General features: G+C 39.3%; 1 protein-coding gene across 2 annotated transcripts in view; it reads right to left on the reverse strand.

Moving 5' to 3' along the window:
• Positions 1-20,811, reverse strand: part of znrf2.S (zinc and ring finger 2, E3 ubiquitin protein ligase S homeolog) — an 80,073-nt gene that overhangs the window by 32,198 nt on the left and 27,064 nt on the right. The window lies entirely within an intron of this gene.

The following is a 20,811-nucleotide window of genomic DNA, read 5'->3' on the forward strand; positions in this document are numbered from 1 at the left end:
CACTGTCACCCTCTGTTCTGCCCAAGTATGTAACATTCCTGCACTGTCATCCTCTGTTCTGCCCAAGTATACAACATTCCTGCACTGCCACCCTCTGTTCTGCCCAAGTATGTAACATTCCTGCACTGTCACCCTCTGTTCTGCCCAAGTATGTAACATTCCTGCACTGTCACCCTCTGTTCTGCCTGAGTATGTAACATTCTTGAACTGTCACCCTCAGTTCTTCCCAAGTATACAACATTCCTGCACTGCTGCCCTCTGTTCTGCCGAAGTATGTAACATTCTTGAACTGTCACCCTCTGTTCTGCCCAAGTATATAATATTCCTGCACTGTCACCCTCTGTTCTGCTCAAATATGTAACATTCTGAACTGTCACCCACTCTTCTGCCTAAGTATACAACATTCCTGCACTGCCACCCTCTGTTCTGCCCAAGTATGTAACATTCTTGAACTGTCACTCTCTGTTCTGCCCGAGTATGTAACATTCTCTCTGTTCCATGACCATGTGAGCGATTCTTACACAGTAATTCTCTGCCAGTGATAATAATAGATATATATAATCCTATATAATAAAGTTGAAGTGTCTCTGCGTCCAGTCCCTGTGTCCGTGGGATTGCGCTACTGCGCATGTGCCCCACGGACCGTCTCTGGCGAATTTTTTTTAGACTAGAACAATTCTGTTTTTATAAATGTTTGACTACATATGTTCTAGCGCCCGTTAATTTAATGGGCTTAATGTCTAGTAGAACATAAAGCTGATCCTCACAGATTTAACTATTCCGGAAATGATTTCATTATGACCCTTTCTACTGGCAATATTAGTTGGTTGAGATTACACAGTCGTGTGCTTAATTATATCACTGTTGTGTACAATGGCTAGGACCTAAATAGCTATAGAACTAAATAGAATTGTGTCTACATACTTTTGGCCACACATTTGTATACCACTAGTTTTTCTGAAAAGATAATGACAAAAATACAGAGAAATTGCTTGGTGTGATAAAGTAAAGACTAATTTAAAAAAACCCATAAGACATGGGTGTGCGGCATAGAAAGTAGTATAGTATTTAACGTTGTATTCTCATTTAAGATCTGTGTAAAACCAACACCATAAAAAATATAAAATTGTTGGGAACAGGAGTCCCAGTTCTCCCAGTAGCTGGTCTCCCAGAATCTCATCTCCACCAGTGCAAACCATCCTTACTGCAACTGCACTTGTCACACTACCTTCATCTAAGCCCTTCATTACTAAACTAGTATGATGTAGAGAGGGATATTCTGAGACAGTTTGCAGTTCGTTTTCAGCTTTGCACTGATTCGACTAAAAGACTGCAATATGAATAAGAGAGGCTTAAATAGAAGGATGAGGAAGCAGCAATAATAATAAATGTGTAGCCTTACAGAGCATTTGTTTTTAGATGGGGTCAGTGAGCCCAATTTGAAAGCTGAAGTCAGAAGACGACGGCAAATAATTCAAAAACTACAAGAAAGAAAAAAGGAGGGTCAATTAAAAAGTTGCTTAGAATTAGCCATTCTATAATATACTGTATATCGTTATTTTAAAGGTGAACCACCCCTTTAATTACATGGTTTTGAAAATTCCATAGGTCTGACATCAAAATTTCAGTGGGGTGGAACATTTTCCTTCCACCAATGTTGGACCTTTTGAATGGATATAAATACAGGTATGCTGCCCAGAAACCCCCATATGATCTATGTACCATGGATATCAGTCAAATGAGCATGATGCAAAATGTAATCTGCTGATGTATAGAATACTGTACAGGATTGGCCTGTGAAACTCGATATACTGAGCAGCAGCAATAAGCCTTTTACCTTGCTTGACTGTACCCGGGCAGACGTAGTTCTGGGTGCAGGCAAGGTTAGGGGCTGATGCAGTCCACAATCTGAACAATATATATCAACTGACAGTAAAAATAAAACTCAAAGAACTATCTACAGTCACAACAAGTACTTTAGATTAAATCTTCTTCTCCGGTATTGTACTGTATATACTTTGTTATACATTAATATAAACTTCCTTTCTTTAGACAGTCTTTAGACATTTTCTATCAAACACATACAACCATAATATTTGTGTATAAACATACTACAGAAAAGCAGGGCCTGTATTGTTTGTATTGTTACAAATCAAGGGAAAATGACAGCCATGCAACAAGAAGAAGCTGTCTTACTTACTTATATTTCAACAATGACAAAGAAACCACCAGTTCAAGGTGGAAACTATAAAACGTACAAAGTAAGCACATAGTGAATTGGCTGAGTTACGTGAAATGATTAACAGTTGCTTCTCAAGTTTATGTCCTAAATGCAATGGTGGGGGCATGTTTTATAAATTAATACATTTTCTTTATAATTGAACCTTAATTTATTGTAATGGAGAAATTAAAAGCCTGCAATATATTTTATAGTAACATGGTAATAGTTCAACCTTAAGTCTTCATATAACCTGCCCAACTGCTAATTGATCCAAAGAAAGGCAAAAAAAACCCATTTGAAATCACTCCAATTTGCCTCAGAGGGGGGAAAAAATCCTTCCTGATTCCAAGATGGCAATCGGACAAGTCCCTGGATCAACTTGTACTATGAGCTATCTTCCATAACTCTGTATTCCCTCCTTCGCTAAAAAGCCATCTAACCCCCTCTTAAAGCTATCTAATGTATCAGCCTGTACAGCTGATTCAGGGAGAGAATTCCACATCTTCACAGCTCTCACTGTAAAAAAAACCCCTTCTGAATATTTAGCGGAAACCTCTTTTCTTCTAATCGGAACGGGTGACCTTGTGTCAGCTGGAAGGACATACTGGTAAACAAAGCATTAGAGAGATTATTATATTATCCCCTTATATATTGTATACTATATATAGTGCAGAAACCACAGAGATTCTAGGGCAGGGTTGCCCAGGAAGTCGATCGCGTTCTACCAGTAGATCCCTGTCAAGTTCCTGGTAGACCGCGACCTAGGCACCGGCATTGGAAGTAAGCAGAGTGGCTGTGCTGAGAGAAGGAAAATGGAGAGCTGGGCAGGCTGAGAGCAGAATGAAGGAAAGGCGGGGCTGGCTGAGAGCAAAGGAGAAGGCGGGGCTGGCTGAGAGCAGAGGCAAGCATGGGCACAGAAGGAAGGGAGGCGCACTTTTGAGCAGCAAGCACGTTGGACACAGAAGGTAGGGCTAAGCAACAAGCACGGACACACAAGGGAGGGATTAGCAACAAGCACATACACACAAGGAAGGGGTTAAGCAATACACACAGACACACAAGGAAGGGTTTAAGCAACAAGCAAACATGGAGGGAAAGGGAGTGTGTTTAAACTTTCATAACCAGACAAATTTTGTAAAATGAGCATGGTAATTAGGAGGTGTGGCCAAAAACATTGTGGACAAAAAATTGCTGCGCATTACCAAGGTAGATCTCCTGATGGGGGCCAGGTGTCAAGAATAGATCCCAGTGTAACAAAGTCTGGGCACCCCTGTTCTAGGAGAATAAGCATGCAAGTCTGCTGGTGCCTAAATGGTACTGAGTAGTGATGAGTAAGGCTCATTGACTTCAATGAATTTGCCGAATGTTTGATGTTTCGCTAAACAGGTCAGATTCGCCCATCGCCAGTGCTGAGTATCTTGTTATAACAGTATCAAAAATGGAAGCAGAAGAACCGGTTTCTTTCTGTTAGGTTTTATTTTACCTGATAACAAAATGGTTAACTAGGCTGAGAGAACTGAACATCCATATCAAGCTACTTTTAGCCTCTGCAACTGCATTTCTGCTCATAGCATGAAGTCGTTTTATATTTCAAAGCTCGCCTGGTCTGACTTATATTTCGGCTCTGATTCATAAAGGAATTTTCAAAAGAATTGCGCTGTAAATGAAACTTTCCATAGCAGGGAAAACTCCTTAGACTTACCCTGTTGTTCAGAATACCATAAACCTACATAGTACTAATACTGTGCCAGTAAAGGTATTCCCTTGCAATAAGGGAAATAAAACATTAGGCTGAGACAATTTCTATATGCTAATAATAGTTCAAAGTACAGTACTGTATGAACATACTTGCCAGCAGTACTGAAAGCAAGGTCCACTTTTTTAATTCGATTTTCAAATGTATTGCACAACATTTTGTTCTTACTTAGTGTAGTCCCACTTTGGTAGGACTTTGCAAAAGGTAAACATACTATATAATGAACTATTAATAAAATACTATCAGGTAATTTCCACCCAGGTGTATCGCAATGTATTTAGCTTTCACAAATTTCAGCAGAAAAGTAGTGAAGTAAAATGCCGGGGCCCCTCTTCAGATCACTTATCAATGAGAACTGCTGCAAGACTTTGGCACCAGATTTGCCTTTGCCATCATTTAGATGGAATTCTGCAAAAGAAGCCGCCATCTGTAACAGTTAATGTTGCTACTTGTCCAAAATGCAAAGCAATTTTCTAGTCTGACATCACCCTGACGGGTTCTGCCTAATGCAAAAAATAGTAGGACAGATACTTTATTTAGAATGATTCATGGTTTGTATAAACCCGCATTAATAGTTTGTACATGGAGTCATAATTCATTGCAAGATTAGAGATAAAATATTCAGCAATACTAATGGCAGCGCTCTAACAGGAAAAAGCATGCAGTAAGAGATCAGTTTTTTAGAGGGAAAACATCAGTTTAGGAGTGCAGAGGATGCCCAGAAAGGGTGTTGGCTATGGGCACCTAGGCTGAAGGCTCTGGCTGTTGTCAGCCTGTGTATTTTTGCAGACTGAGAGAAGCAGATCTACTCCATTCCCCCGCTCCATTGATTTGAATCCGATAAGCCATGTGCCCTCACACACAGGCTGAAGTCTGCCCATATACATGTAAGGATGCCCAAATACATGAAATGATCTGATAAAATCTGCTGACAGAGTCGGCACCTTATTGGTCCATGTTTGGGGCCCTCCAACGGGTTTCCCCAATCAATACCTGGTCGAAAGTCGGCCAGATGTCAATTGGACATGGGTAAAAATCCTGTCGGAACATCTGTTCCTTGATGCAGTCCCGCGATCTGACCGCCCGTATTGCTTTAATTATAATCAGATCGTTGGGCCCTAGGGTCAGCCTGATATCACCCACCTTGAAGGTGGGCATATCAGGTAGAGATCCGCTCACCAAAAAAGTGGATCTCTATGTGTATGGCCACCTTGAGGGGCAGGTTTATCAAGTGTTGACATTTTTTTATTGTCAAAACTGTTAAATTCAACTAGGAAGTGATTTGAATTAGATTTTCAAGATTTATCATACTCTGGTCAGTCATCCAAAAGAAGGTCACAGCAGTCAGCACAAGATCAATAAATATACCTGCCCTATGCTCCCTGTGTGTGCGCCATACTCTGCCGGCCCTATGCTCCCTGGGTGTGCCATACTCTGCCTGCCCTATGCTCCCTGTGTGTGCCATACTCTGCCTGCCCTATGCTCCCTGTGTGTGCCATACTCTGCCTGCCCTATGCTCCCTGGGTGTGCCATACTCTGCCTGCCCTATGCTCCCTGGGTCTGCCATACTCTGCCTGCCCTATGCTCCCTGGGTCTGCCATACTCTGCCGGCCCTATGCTCCCTGGGTGTGCCATACTCTGCCTGCCCTTTGCTCCCTGTGTGTGCCATACTCTGCCTGCCCTTTGCTCCCTGTGTGTGCCATACTCTGCCTGCCCTTTGCTCCCTGTGTGTGCCATACTCTGCCTGCCCTTTGCTCCCTGGGTGCGTCCTACTATGCCTGCCCTGGGGTTTTGTAAACATTTCGAAAGTGTTGTCAGGGGGCCGCTAACAACACTGGAGATTGCGGTGTTATCCACAGGGGAGGATGAGGGATGTGAATATGTATTTTTCACATATGAGTGATGAGGGATATATATATATATATATATATACACACACACACACACACACACACACAAGTACCGGAGGCTCTCATAGAGATAATTATAAGTGAATTTATTCAGTCTTCACATATTCCCCTACATCTTAGTGTTTCGGTTCCTTCTGAACCGTCGTCAGGTTCAGAAGGAACTGAAACACCATAGACAGTTGTTTCACCTGGGTGCCAGAGCTAAGAAATAACACAAGCAATGCTGAAGAATGGCACTCACAGGACTTGCTAAATCAATCTTCCAAAGGTTTATTTCTCTCAACGTTTCAGTCCCCCACAGGGGGAACCCCCGAATCTTTCACGAAATATTAGGCCGAATACAGAACCGAATCCTAATTTGCATATGCAAATTAGGGGTGGGAAGGGGAAACATTTCTTACTTCCTTGTTTTGTAACAAAAAGTCAGGTGATTTCCCTCCCCTTCCCTAATTTGCACACGCAAATTAGAATTCGGTTCGGCCAGGAAGAAAAAGGCCAAATCCCGAACCGAATCCTGGATTCGGTGCATCCCTAATACATACACACATCACTAAAAATTTTAAATATTTAAGATGCAATGAATGTCCGATATTATGCTGAAACAGTATGAGCCACACTAGTGTTACTTTGAGTTGACTTACTGATGAAAAGTTCAGTTAAGCTGGTCATGCACTGCCAGATCTGGTTATCTGGTGATGTTGACGAGTGGAATGGATTGGCCCCCCGTTCGTCTGGTTGTCTACAGAAGCTCATATAATAGGGACTGCACTAACACACCAATGCTGTCCTCGTCCAAAGGGATTTTCAAACCTGCCTAATTCACATCTGCCCAATTTCCAGCCAGATATAGGACAGGAAGGCACATTAGCAGGCCCCATTCAAAGCCCAATAAGCCGCTGACTTGGTATGGAGGACCATTTAAACCAGGGGTGCCCGGTCTACCAACCGATCACTGGTCCTGGTAGACTGCGGGAAAAATTGTCGTACACAGGACATTTTTGTCACACATAAAGCAGTTATAGCGTGTGAAAAACAGTTATCACACGCAAAAACAAACGTTATTGCTTGTGAAAAAAGTTCTTGCGTTAAAAAAGTTATCACACGTTAAAAGAAGTTAGTTTGTAAAAAAGTTATTGTCTGTAGAAAAGTTATTGGGCGTAAAAAAGTTATCACACGTAAAAGTCGGCCATGGATTTCAATGTATTCTGGCGACTTGGGGTATTGGGGGTAATTTTGTATATGGAATTCCTCTGTGCCATCCTGTTATGAGTTGATCTCATGAAGGCATCAGGTGGCAAGAGTAGATTGCGAGGTGACAATGTCTGGGCACCCCTGCTTTAAACACTGCAATTACATTGCAAAAAAATTTTATGGAACATACTAAGGATGAGTTAAATACCTTATGCCAATAAAATGGTGTACTTGCTGGTGTAAAATAAACCGTTTATTTTAAAGCTGTCGCATGCAAGCACGAAGATGTCTGGTATATTCAATGCCTTTTGCTAAAATGTTTAAGGTACTAACATTTCTGAAGCATTTATGAAAGAGCTCATTTTATAAAATTCCTATAAAGGCATGTACATTAGGAATTTCCTGCTAAAAGAACCTTTGAGGGAGCGGATTCTTGAATGCACCCCGTTTGTTTACATGGTACACATCAAACAGTGCCCACCATGCTCTGTTATAATTATTGATGAGACATACCGTACTTTTCAGATGAATGTGACTTCTTAACCATATAACTGCTGGTCATGAATATTAAATAAACAAACAATCATACAATGTACTGTATATTTTAAAGACGTTCCCTTGGAGGGAAGAACAGTTTAAATAGTTGATTGTAAAAGAGCCTAGAAAAGATATGTGTACAGTATCTGCTTCTTTCCTTTAAGGTAAGGCCACACTGGGCGTTTTTGGGAGATTTGGTCGCCTAGCGACTAATCGCCGCGTCTTTGCGGCGACCAATCTCCCCAAACGCCAAGGAACTTCGGGCGACTTCGGAAAACGAATCGCCGCATGTGATTATCGCCAGCGATTTTTATTTTAAGCCAGCGCAGAGTGAGGGAAGGCGTTTGGGGAGATTGGTCGCCGCAAAGACTAGGTGATTAGTCGCCAGTCGACCAAATCTCCCCAAAAACACCCAGTGTGGCCTTACCCTTAGTAGTCACCATTGCAAGCAGCAGCAAGGCAGAGTACTTATCTGTGGCAACACCTGTTAAACCAGATTAGCAGACCTAAAGTAGCATAAGTGCAACTAATCCACATGTGACGTGGGCGAGTAGTCAAGCCTTTGCTTAAGGCCACTGCCGGCTCCACAGCAGAGTTATAACAATTATTTTATCTGTAAAGTTAAAACTGCAGCACAAAATCCTGTAAAGGTTTAGCACTAGACAAGTGAAAGGAGGAACTTAGAGATGAGAAGTACAGGCCTGAATAGACTGGTTTTAACTTCAGGGTGTTTTACCGGAATAAAATATTATAGTACAGAATAAAATGGATTTGTACACTGTACACTTTCAAAACCCCGACTTGGTCATTGAATATTATCATAGAACAAAAAAAGGTGTTTGTATTTAGAAATATCATAACATACAAAGAATTCTGGCAACTGCCATAGATAGTTTGGGTTTTATTCTTGACCTCAGCATCACTCTCAGGTTACTTAAATGTTCTCAACATCACTCTCATTTCAATTAAATGTTATACTATGTCTTAATTAAATGTTTACATTGCAGTTAAAGGGGAACTACTACATACTGAAATAAGAAGCTTTCTAAATACATTCAATTAAAAATTCTGTATCATTTCTGCAATAATCATGTTTATCTTCACTATTCCTCTCTCAGCATCTGTTTCTCCTCATTCTGTCTTCATTCAGAAGTTAGGTGTCAGATGAATGATCCAATATATCTTATAGGGGACTCCTTTTGCCTAGAAGATGTATTAGAGCTCACTCTATTAAAATCCCCAGAAATCAGGTCTCTCTACATGCAGAATTTGTGCAAAAGGCAGTTATTTTGTTAGATTTTCTTTGTACTGGAATCAGTTATTTGAGTGACCTCGAATACATCTGCTAGGAAAGGAAGCTCCCCCTATAAGATATATTGGATCATTCATCTGCTCTCTAGTGTTATGTGTAAGGTCTAAGCAGCAGAGAGAGAAGAACTGAAAATGAACTCTTATAAAGGAGGATATTGTTATCAAAATACATATAAAGGCTTTCAAATGCAAGGTGACCATACACCTGAAAATCTACTGTTTGGTACCTATTTGTGGCCCATATCGGGTTGATCTGCTAGGGCCAACAATTGGATCATAATGGAAGTCAATGCAGGCTATTGGTGCCTCTCATTCAGCAATCAGCCCCTGTCCACTTACTAACCGGGGGACACAGAGTTGTATGCACAATGTGAATTCGGAGACATTTGGAGCATTCAAGGGAGAAAAAACTTGCTAAAAATCTCACATATACTGTATACATGCAATAACATGTTTTTTACAGAGTTACAGGTTCTGCTGCCTACAAACCTAAAATAATGTTTTGACTAACAGGTGTCAATATTCCTTTAAAGGCAAAAAAATAAAATCCAATTTTTACATTCTTTAATGAAAAATAAATCTATCTACAATATACTTTAATTTAAAAACGTGTACAGTTTTTATAATAAACCTGACTGTATGCAATGAAATCTCCCCTTTGTTTTACTTGCTCTGACTGCTGCAGATAAGAAACTTCAGACAGTCCCTAGCTGCTCTGCAGGGAAAGGATCATACTTTCAAACGGCAATTGAGCAGCTTTGTTTGTTTCCCTGTAGAACACCCAGCAACCATGAAGAGATTTGTATCCACAGACCCAGTGAAATCTGCATATTCTGATTATTAATCAGTCTTGCTGTATCAGCTTCTATGGCAGATATTATTTCACTTGTGCTGTTTTGATAATTTATGACGATCCCTAAGCTTAGCCAAGACAACACTGAGCATGTGCATGGTCTTGCAAAGATGTTTAACTAAGTTAAAAGATGGTGACCCTTTGTGGGCAACTTTGAAAGCATAAATCATTTGTTTAATTAGGCTTCTGATGCAGTAAGTTTATGTTTAGTATACAAAATACAGCATTGCTACCATTATTCTATTTTAGACTTTAGTTCCCCTTTAATCAAATGGCATTAGTCAATACTTTGGTTGGCCTAAAAAAGTATTTTCAGGCCTAAGCAGCTTAAGCATCCCAAGCAGAACATGTATCCAGGTCTCTGTTCTGTATTTTAACCCTAAATACAGAGGCATTAAAGAAGCATATAGGGACCATGCATAGGTGAATATGCAAGCAAATAAAACAGAAGTATTTATGATTATTTTCATGAATAACCTGCATGGGTTACACTGTGTTACAAACCTATTATATTTGCAGGATGCTGTACTTCCTTGAAATGCTAATGTACAAATAATATTTCACCTGTGAAAGAGGAACAGAGAAACTACTGAAACCACTTTATTTCTGGTACTAGAGCAGCTTCAAGATACAGCCCCAGCACTTCACAGAGCACTGCAAGTCATTATTTCTAATGGGAGCATTCTGAATTCTGGAGCTCTGTGAAGAGTCGAGGATGTATTTTTGGCCTGCTATATTTCTGAAAATAGAGAGATTTCAGTAAAATATCAGCTTGAATGTTAATGCAAGGGTGTTAATATTGTTTTAACTAATTTGAATTCTGTGTTCTCTTGGATCTGCAGAACAGGAACCAGATAACAGATTCACTTCTGTGTAGTAGGGGTTTTCTTCTAAGTTACAGAAAATAACATTGAAAAATATGTCTTTGTTGAACTTCACTTGTACTTTTGTTTTGTTGTTGCCCTGCATACTCAAAGGCTGGGGGCACATAGAGCTCTCAGTCTGCATTTTTTTTTTGCAGTTTTGCAGGCTGACAGAAGCAGATGATCTCCCTTCCCCAGTTTCATTTATCTGCACTATTTTAGAACTTCCAGTTACGTCCAGGTACACTTAGGGGCAGATTTACAAAATTCGAGTGAAGAATTCGAATGTAAAAAACTTCGAATTTCGAAGTATTTTTTGGGTACTTCGACCATCGAATTGGTTAAATTCGATCGAATTCGATCGAATTCGAACGATTCGAAGTAAAAATCGTTCGACTATTCGACCATTCGATAGTCGAAGTACTGTCTCTTTAAAAAATACTTCGACCACCTACTTCGGTAGATAAAACCTACCGAAGTCAATGTTAGCCTATGGGGAAGGTCCCCATAGGCTTGCCTGTGATTTTTTGATCGAAGGATTTTCCTTCGATCGTTGGATTAAAATCCTTCGATCGAACGAAAAATCCTTCGATCGAACGAAAAATCCTTCGATCGATCGATCGCAGGATTTGCGCAAAATCGTTCGACTTCGATATTCGAAGTCGAACGATTTTAGTTCCCAGTCGAATATCGAGGGTTAATTAACCCTCGATATTCGACTCTTGATGAATCGGCCCCTAAGTGAAGGTCAGCCCAAAAATGCAAAAGCAGCCACTTTTGGGCCAACCTCCGGTCTGCACGTAAGTGGAAACTGCAATTAAAGGGAATGTCAACCCAAAAAATAATGTTTTGTCTAGAAAAAGAAAATATAATTCTTAGCAGCTTTGTAATATACATTCATTACACCTTTTCTATGGTGTTTTAAGTTATTTGTATATGTATTGCTATTGGAAGCAGTGTTTGTCTGTCCCTTTCTATTCTTTGCACTGGTGGCTCAGACTAGAGTCCTGCACTGGGTCGGATACTCATGGAATACTCGCAAAGTGGTCAGGTTTTGGGCAAAAAGTCCCCCATTCCCTGGGCATGTGGCAGTCTGTTGGGTACCCAGCCATGTTACCCCAAAGGTGTGGGCTTGATCCTTCTAACTGTCCCCTGTGGTTTTGGTAGTTTTTTCTATTTTTGTGCAGATTTGGTGCTGGAGTGATGCCACTTCCGGCGCCAATGTGACATCACTTCCGGTTTCGTGTATCCCTGGGTCAGAAGGTTAGTTTGCCTATTGTGGGTCGGCTCGGGTAATGGATCAGTTGGGGAAAATTGAGGGTTGCAGGTCTGGCTTTTTGGTCACCGGTAGCAGGTATGGGTCGGGTATGGGTATAAAAGAATAGACCGGCACAGGACTCAAACTGCTGATACAAGGTAAACAGTGTAATTTAGAAACAACAACTAAATCATAAAAATCAGGACAGAATCCCTAACAAAATGATTCATGAAAATGAATACAGTATATTAAAATGGTAGTGGATGAAGGGTTCAATAATGACTAAATTCGTGACTAACGTTTCTACAGGCAAAGACTACAAAACTGTAACATACTGTTCTCTCGTTAAGCTTTGTTACCTAAACTGCACAAAACCCTTGCGAACAGAGTAGCAAACGAAGATGCACCTTTGAAAAATAATAAGGTTAATTGTTTGGGGAAACTTGTAGCATGCCTGCCCTGATGTATCTTTGCACAGTACCAAACAATGCGAACAGCTATCAAAATGATCTGAGCCATCATCTAACCCATATTTTAATAAATAGGAAATAAGCTGCCAATGCCAATTAAAAATCTGTCCTGTGAAAGAATGCTGGCTTGCCTTGGCTCTAGAGATGCAGCATTTGTAATCTTTAGTACCATACTTGTTTCTCAGAAGACTAGTGTTCATTTTAAACCCTTGCCCTAATAGGTACTTCCATAAGGCATGCCAGGAAAGTTTAGATCTTTAATAAGATGGAAAGATCCCCTTTATCTGCCAACACCACAAGACCACTGACACTAATTCAATTACAGAGTGGTGGGCAAAGTACATCCTAGTCACATGTAAAGCTGTTTTTTTAACATACAGTATGTGGACATAGCAATTTAGATATTCATTCAAACAATATACAAGTATGGGACCAGATTATGAAAATGTTGTTCCATTAGACTCCATTTTATCCAAATAATCCAACATTTTTAAAATGATTTGCTTTTTCTCTGTAATAATAAAACAGTACCTTGTACTTGATCCCAACTAAGATATAATTAATCCTTACTGGAAGCAAATCCAGCCTAGTGTGTCTATGCTTACATGGGTTTTCTAGTAGGCTTAAGTTATGAAGATTCAAATTAAGTAAAGATCAATTATCAGGAAAGCTCCAGGTCCCAAGCATTTCGGATAACAGGTCCCATACCTGTATAAAGATCAAGGTGAAGTAACGGAACATTTTACAATTGCTATTTCCACCTGTGAAAAAAAGTCTAGGCTCGAATACCTAATGTTGCCTGACTCTTTGTTAAAAGAAACTTATTTTAAAAAGTGGCCACTTCAAACATTTGCACCAACATTACTATTAAAGACGTCCATACGACTTTTAGGTACCCGCCCAATTCAAATGAACCTAAGAGCAAGAGTGCTAGCGAAGTTTCACTAGGCAGAAATGAACACTAGTGAAAATTCGCTAAGATGCAACTTTGCATTTTAGTGAATTAGCGTAGTGGTAACGAATTTGCGCCTGGAGCGGAGTGTGGCGAAGTGGTCGCTGGCGAAAATTCGTCTGAATTTGCCCCCTGGTGTTCATGGGCAAACTTTTGTTGTTTTTTTAACAGCATGATAAATAATAATGTCAGAGGCATACATAGGCTGGTTCTCCAAGACCCTCAATAATCACGTTTTCTATGTTAATCAATATTCTAATCAATTGCACCAGATTCTAATTGTAGATATTCGAGCTAGTGATACATGTAGGGTGTAATTTTTCCACATGCAAAATTTACAAAATGTAAATGCTGCATAATATTGGTTATATTACCTTTAGCTCTCAGTATTGCTGAAATAAAGATATAGGGGTAGATTTATCAAAGAGTAAAGTTAGAAACCTCCACAGTCCGCAGAGTGAAATACCGCCTCTCTCCATTCATTTCTATATATATATTTATATATAGAAATGAATGGAGAGAGGCATATTTATCAAAGGGTGAGTGAAAGTTCACCATTTGATAAATACACCTTTAAAAATCACATAGAAATGAATGAAGAGAGACGGTATTTCACTCTGCGGACTGTGGAGATCTCTAACTTCACTCTTTGATAAATCTACCCCTAAATATCTAAATGCTGATACAATCAAAAATTCCCATGGGAGTACTTACTTTTTCACATCACTATATTGCTAGGCTAAATGTTACCCTACGGGCAGACCCGGATTTGTGGCAAGGCCCAGGCCGGCAAAATTTTAGGGGAGGCTTGCTGCCCAGCTGCATTTCCTGAGGAGCACTGGGATGTAACCCCCCCAAGTGTGTCGGCACATGCGCATGGGGAGGGGACATGAAGGTGGACAGCGTACGCTAGGACCATGTGGCCTAGGGGTGTTGCATGGGGGGAATCCAGTCCTGCCTATGGGATTTGCAAGTTACCTGGCAATTTTTCCAGAGAAGACGGACAAGCTGAACAAAAGTAGAAATAGACGAATATGAACAGGTTATTTACGTCTGTAAACAATGCACACCTTCATTGCAGCATCTTTGTGGTGTATGTTTGTGGCTTTCGTATATCTAAATGTTTAAATAAGTGCAACCTAAATAATATGAAAAAAGCAAATAGTTTGGAGCATACAGTACTTAATTAACAAGCCCCAACCTAAAATTACCAACCTCTGCATTTACAGCCTAATTGCCACATTGTTTAAATAGCAGGTAGGATTATTGATTTAGCTGTGGATTACAGGTATCATAAACACAAAGACAAAGCATGTGTGCAGTGTGTATTTTTCTCAGCCAACTCTCAACATGTATCCCAATGTCAGTGCCAACTACTTTAAATGACATACTCAAGATCTTGAAAGATCATTTCCCACTGAAGATCCCTATTTATTTTCAAACAAATTATCAGGAACAGAACTTTGGCAGGAATTTGTTTCTCATAAAACATGATAAATGACTATTTGTGACTAAGTAAAGTATTTGCTCCAGTTACGGGACCTGTCATTTGAGATGGAACAGTTAAAGCATTAACTTTCATAACAAACAGATTGGGCTTTATATAGTACATATAGTTGCATAGTTAAATTGGGTTGAAAAAAGGCGAAGTCCATCAAGTTCAACCCCTCCAAATGAAAACCCAGCAGCCATACACACACCCCTCCATACTTTCACATAAATTATATATACCCATATCTATACTAACTATAGAGCTTAGTATCACAATAGCCTTTGATATTCTGTCTGTCCAAAAAGTCATCCAAGCCATTCTTAAAGGCATTAACTGAATCAGCCATTACAACATCACCCGGCAGTGCATTCCATAACCTCACTGTCCTGACTTTCACTGACTGACTGAGAGAAAATCTCACCAGTTATGGTATTTTGTAACTGGAATATTTTATTTTTAGTATTCCCTTGCTATAAAGTGTTTTTTTTAAAAATAATTATGTCTTTGCTTTTGCAAAACAACTAACCAAGAACAAAAATAAATTCAGTGCTCAATAGAGAGAAATAGCTGCTCTCATACAAGCAGCTCACTCATTGCTATAGCCCAAATGTAGCATTTAATACATTTACAGCTGTTTTGACTGTACCACCAGGAATATTTCATTTGTCTTATCCCTAGCATGCTACTCAACACTTTATAGATTACCATTCAGATCCAACCCCAGAGGAGCTCACAATTGAATTGGCTTGCATTCACAGATGTCATTGAGCATTAAGGAAACATAAAGAGCACAATGAAATTATACAAACACTGACAGTATTTAGATAAAATGGTATATTACAGTCAGCTATTAAATATACATTTACAGCAATGAGATATTGGCAAATGAAAGCGGCATAGCTAAGTATGGTGCTGTTATACAGTTTTTGCCTCCAAATCATCACCGTTTATTTAGACCAACAAGATGCACTTGCTATGCAGGGTTCTGCTCTCAACCGATTAAAATATATGGGGCTGTGGCATAAGGGACACATGGCCGTATTTACATACATTCGTCGCCCCTGTCTCCTCCCCATTATTTGTGAATATTTTCATCACCTGGACCGGGGCAATGGGGATTGGTGCATGGGAAATTTAAAAAATGATTGTATCTCAAACGCATCGCCAGTGTTTTTGAACCAATGTGGGTGTGGTTGGGCAGCATGCCACCCCCCTAACATCCTGCTGTCCTAGGCCTGAGCCTAGGTGACCATTCCACAAATCCGGGCCTGAAGGGACATAAAAGCAACAAATATAAATATAGGGTTTTGTACAGGTTTATTCACAAGAAGTCTGTTTGGTGATGTAGGCAGCCATCTAAACATGCCAGGTTGTATGTAAAGTCTCTGCAGCTGGCATTCTGCAGATAAGCTGTAAAGTGCTTTCAAGTACCCAAAGGCATTTACTGGCACAAAAAAACAGATTAGTAATGTTACAAGGATTACACTGTGATCATTAAAGGGATACTGTCATGGGGGGAAAAAAATTGTGTTTCAAAATGCATCTGTTAATAGTTAATTCTAGGGATGCACCGAATCCACTATTTTGGATTCGGCCGAACCCCTGAATCCTTCCTGAAAGATTCATTGAATACCGAACCGAATCTGAATTTGCATATGCAAATTAGGGGTGGGAAGGGGAAAACCTTTTTTACTTCCGTGTTTTGTGACAAAAAGTCACACGATTTCCCTCCCCCTCCCTAATTTGCATATGCAAATCAGGACTCGGATTCGGTTCGGCCGGCCAGAAGGATAAGGCCGAATCTGAATCCTGCTGAAAAAGGCCAAATCCTGGCGAATCCCGAACCGAATCCTGGATTCGCTGCATCCCTAGTTAATTCTGCACTGATATCCATTTCTCAAAAGAGAAAACAGATTTTTTTTATATATATATGCCCCCAGTCATGTGACTTGTGCTCTGATAAACTTCAGTCACTCTTTACTGCAAGTTGGAGTGATATCGTCCCCTCCCCCCCCCCACAAGCCTAGCAACAGAACAATATGAAAGTAACCAGATAGCAGCTCCCTAACACAAGATAACAGCTCCCTGGTAGATCTAAGAATAACTAAGAAAAATAAGATTTACAGTACTGGCATACTAGTTCTGCCATGCCAGGGCAGTAGATTGTACAATCAGTGTGTATGTGAGAATAGGGATTCTATTGCAGGTAGCTCGGGGAACAACCCTGCATGTAGTGCTATCAAGATCCTATTTTCCATTGCAAGAGATCTAAAAATGAAATGGAAGGGAAAAATGTAAAGTGTTTTATAGTATATCCAGCAATAAGAATGTTAATTGTGTGAATTGCACTTAATCTCCTCCAGTGCAGATGACAAAACATAGAAAAATACCTTTGCAATGGTTGCAGTGAATTGTCAGAGGTAAAATATTTAAATTAAATAAGCCCCGGAAAATGCAGGAGATGGCAATATCCGGCACTCATGTGATTTGTATGTTTTACCACCAGTAATACGCACGGATGCCAATGTAAAAGCACTTTCCAAAGTTTTGTTGGCCTCTGCGAAGAGCTGTGAAGTAGAGGTGCCGTTGCTTTTAAAGGGGTGGTTCACCTATAAATTAACTTTTAGTATGTTACAGAATTTCCAGATCTGAGCAACTTTTCAATTGGTCTTCATTAGATATTTTTAATAGTATTGAAATTATTTGCTTTCTTCCCCTTACAAAGGGGGGTCACTAAACCCCATCTAAAGATAAATGATCTGTAAGGCTTCAATGTATTGTTACTGCTACTTTTTATTACTCACCTTTCTATTAATGCCCTTTCCAATACATATCCCAGTCTCTCATTCAAATTAATGCAGGGTTGCTATGGTAATTTGGACCCTACCAACCAAATTAAAGAAACTGCAAACTGGAGAGCTGCTGAATAAAAAGGGAAATAACTCAAAAACCATAAAAGGATAAAAAAATGAAAAGCAATTTCAGATTGTCTCAGAGTATCAATCTTTACATCATACTAGTTAATTCAAGGTGAACAACCCATTTAAAGCACACCAAAAGATGTAAAAAAAAAAGTGAAAATTGTAATTCGAAGCAATTTTCTATTATAAATGTTATGACATTTTTCATTGGTATTAAAAGTTATTTGTTAATGTAATTGCAGTCGAAATCAGTGTTGAGGTGCTCATACAACTTAAGATCTGCTTGTTTGACAAGGTCATTAAACAAGCAGATTTTTGCCTTGATTTTTCAGACAGATTGCTAAACAATGTAGCAGAATTCAATTAATTAACCGACCTGAATCTATTGTAAGCTACGATGTTTTCAGAATCAAAGCCAAGAAAGAAAGGTATAATCACTGTTTTCAATCACTAAAATAAAACAATATAATTAATGTATTCAATTAACATTTATTGGAAAGTTGATTATAACTATATTATGCAAAATACAGTTTTAAGCAATTTGCGTTTAACACTGGCTCTCAATTAAATTTCTACGGCAATTGCTGCAAGTGCAGCACTATAGGGTGCCCATCAGTACTCCTTCACGTTGAACTTTGTGGCAGGGCATTTCAGCACTCTGCAGTGGATATAAAATGCCATATGTTTTTGCTCTACTGCCCATGTGAACAACCCAAAGCAGCAGTGAGCAAGCAAGATTGTACCATTAGCTCCCTTCAATAGTAGGTAGTTGGAGAACCAGCCAAGGGTCTTGGTTAGTGATTATAATCACTGAGGGGTGTCTAACAATTTGTCAACCCCCAAGTGATTAAGTCTTCCACATTCCTTTTGACGATCAGAAGCTGAATTGCTCTAAAATAATCATTTTCTGCTTCCAGGTATATTATGGCAGAAAAAGAGAGCAATGGGATTGTTCACCAAATTCATAGGGGCTACACCCCGTTTATAATTCTACAGAAAATATGGCTATGATACAATTATATGAACTGGAAACAATGTGAAGATTAATTATTGGAAGCACATTTATTCACCCTTATTTTAGCTTTTTTTATTGTACATCTGTTGTATTATCAATATACTTTGGGGCCCATTTACTAAGGGTCGAAGTGAATTTTTGAATTAAAAAACTTTGAATGTCAAAGTAATTTTTGTGTACTTCGACCATCGAATAGGCCAAATCCAACTTTGATTCAAATTGAAAATACTTCACAAATTCGACCAATCGAAAATCGAAGTACTGTCTCTTTAAAAAAACGTAGACTTCGACACTTTGCCACCTTAAACCTGCCGAATTGCTATGTTAGCCTATGGGGACCTCCTAGAACCTATAGCCAGTATTTGGCTAGGTTTTGAGAAGTCGAAGGATTTTTTTGTAAAATCGTACTATCGTATGATTAAATCGTACGATTTCGAAGTGCGATCGAACTATCTTAAAAATCCTTCGACTTCGATGTCGGACTACACTATTCAATGGTTTTTTTCACTTCGAAATTCGACCCTTGATAAATCTGACCCTATGTGTACAAAATGAGACTGTTTTGTTGTTCAGGATTGGTGCCCAGGCCAACACGCTGCAAAGTTGTTCTCACAGATTTTATAATGTTTTCTCAGGACAGAATGTTACTTGCAAATTGCAAAGTGAATTGGGTTAAGAGAATATAATTTAGTATATTTAATTTCCTTGAATAGCTTCCTTGGATCTTTCTATACAATCTAGCAGGAAAATTATCCTTAATTTTATATACCTGTTTATTGCAAGAGATAGGATCAGCTGTTAAAGATTTGGAGAGCAACTGCCATAAGTCCATGGACAAGCCAACGACTGGATCATAATATGGGCCTTGCACAATGGGAATTTCATACCTGGGGATGCAGATTGGCAGAGTCCATTCGTGGGCAGATAAGTTGCAGAATAGGTTTGAAGCAGAATTAGAACTGTAGAATCTACAGCCTTGGCACAATAGTACATTTGTATTTATGTATATTTTTATTTGATTTATTTGTATACTCACAACTATTTCTATAGTAATGAAATGCAGAACAGTAAGTAATAAGAATACAAGATCAGTGTTACATGGGGAATTTTGCTTTCAGTTCTGGGAAAAATGACAATCGCTACTCTGTGATATCAAATGGAAGAAATTGGGGCTTCAAACCTGCGGTTATCATTGTGAACTGTGCCAGTGTTCCTTTTGTTCCTGTAACTAGCCCCGTAAAGGGTAGAATATCAGTTCAATATAAACACACAAAGATGGCAAAAATGCAGCGGCCTATCCAATTTACTGCTAGCCAATCAGTTGCATCCCTTCGTAGGCGTCTACCAATTTGACAACTCAGCAGTTGTGCCTATACAGTGGGGACACTTCAGTATACAGTAAAAATATCTACTTAACTGTATCAATCATGTCTGCATGCATAGCCATCTTTATGGAAAAAAGTGTTGTATTGAAGGATTCCAGTTGGCTGGCTAGCAGTAGAAAAATTTAATTAAGTAATAAAACCCATGATGCAGCCTGCAGGCGTAGCCAAGCAATTTCATTAAATTTGCCTTTATAAAATGTAAGCCTGAAAAGGTGTATCTCTCACATGTGCACTTTCTTATAGCATAATAGAATGATAATAGTACTTGTCACGTCGGTGACTGCTGAAATTCGACTTGCACAAAGGAACCATTAAATTTAATAAATTTTTTTCTAGTGACCGTAAGCTCCCAGTTTGGCAAAAAAGGTATGCTCTAAAAATATCCATTTCAGAATCTGTATTTAGAGTTCCCATTTTTGCAATTATCACATAGCATGCAATGATGAACATGTGTGGTCTGTGAGCATACCATTTATAGGATAATGAAATGGATGTCTGACCCAGAAGACGATAACCTTTTGTAACCATAGCAAGAGCTATGTCAGATGGAAAAAAATGCAGTTTCTTTTCATCTGACGGAAGTACTACATTGTTCTGCAGATACCAGCAGTCACTTCTTGACCATATTATTATACCTATACTAATATAGATTATTATTACTATATATATCCATGTG

Source organism: Xenopus laevis, chromosome 6S (genome assembly GCF_017654675.1).
Source record: "Xenopus laevis strain J_2021 chromosome 6S, Xenopus_laevis_v10.1, whole genome shotgun sequence".
NCBI lineage: Eukaryota > Metazoa > Chordata > Amphibia > Anura > Pipidae > Xenopus > Xenopus laevis.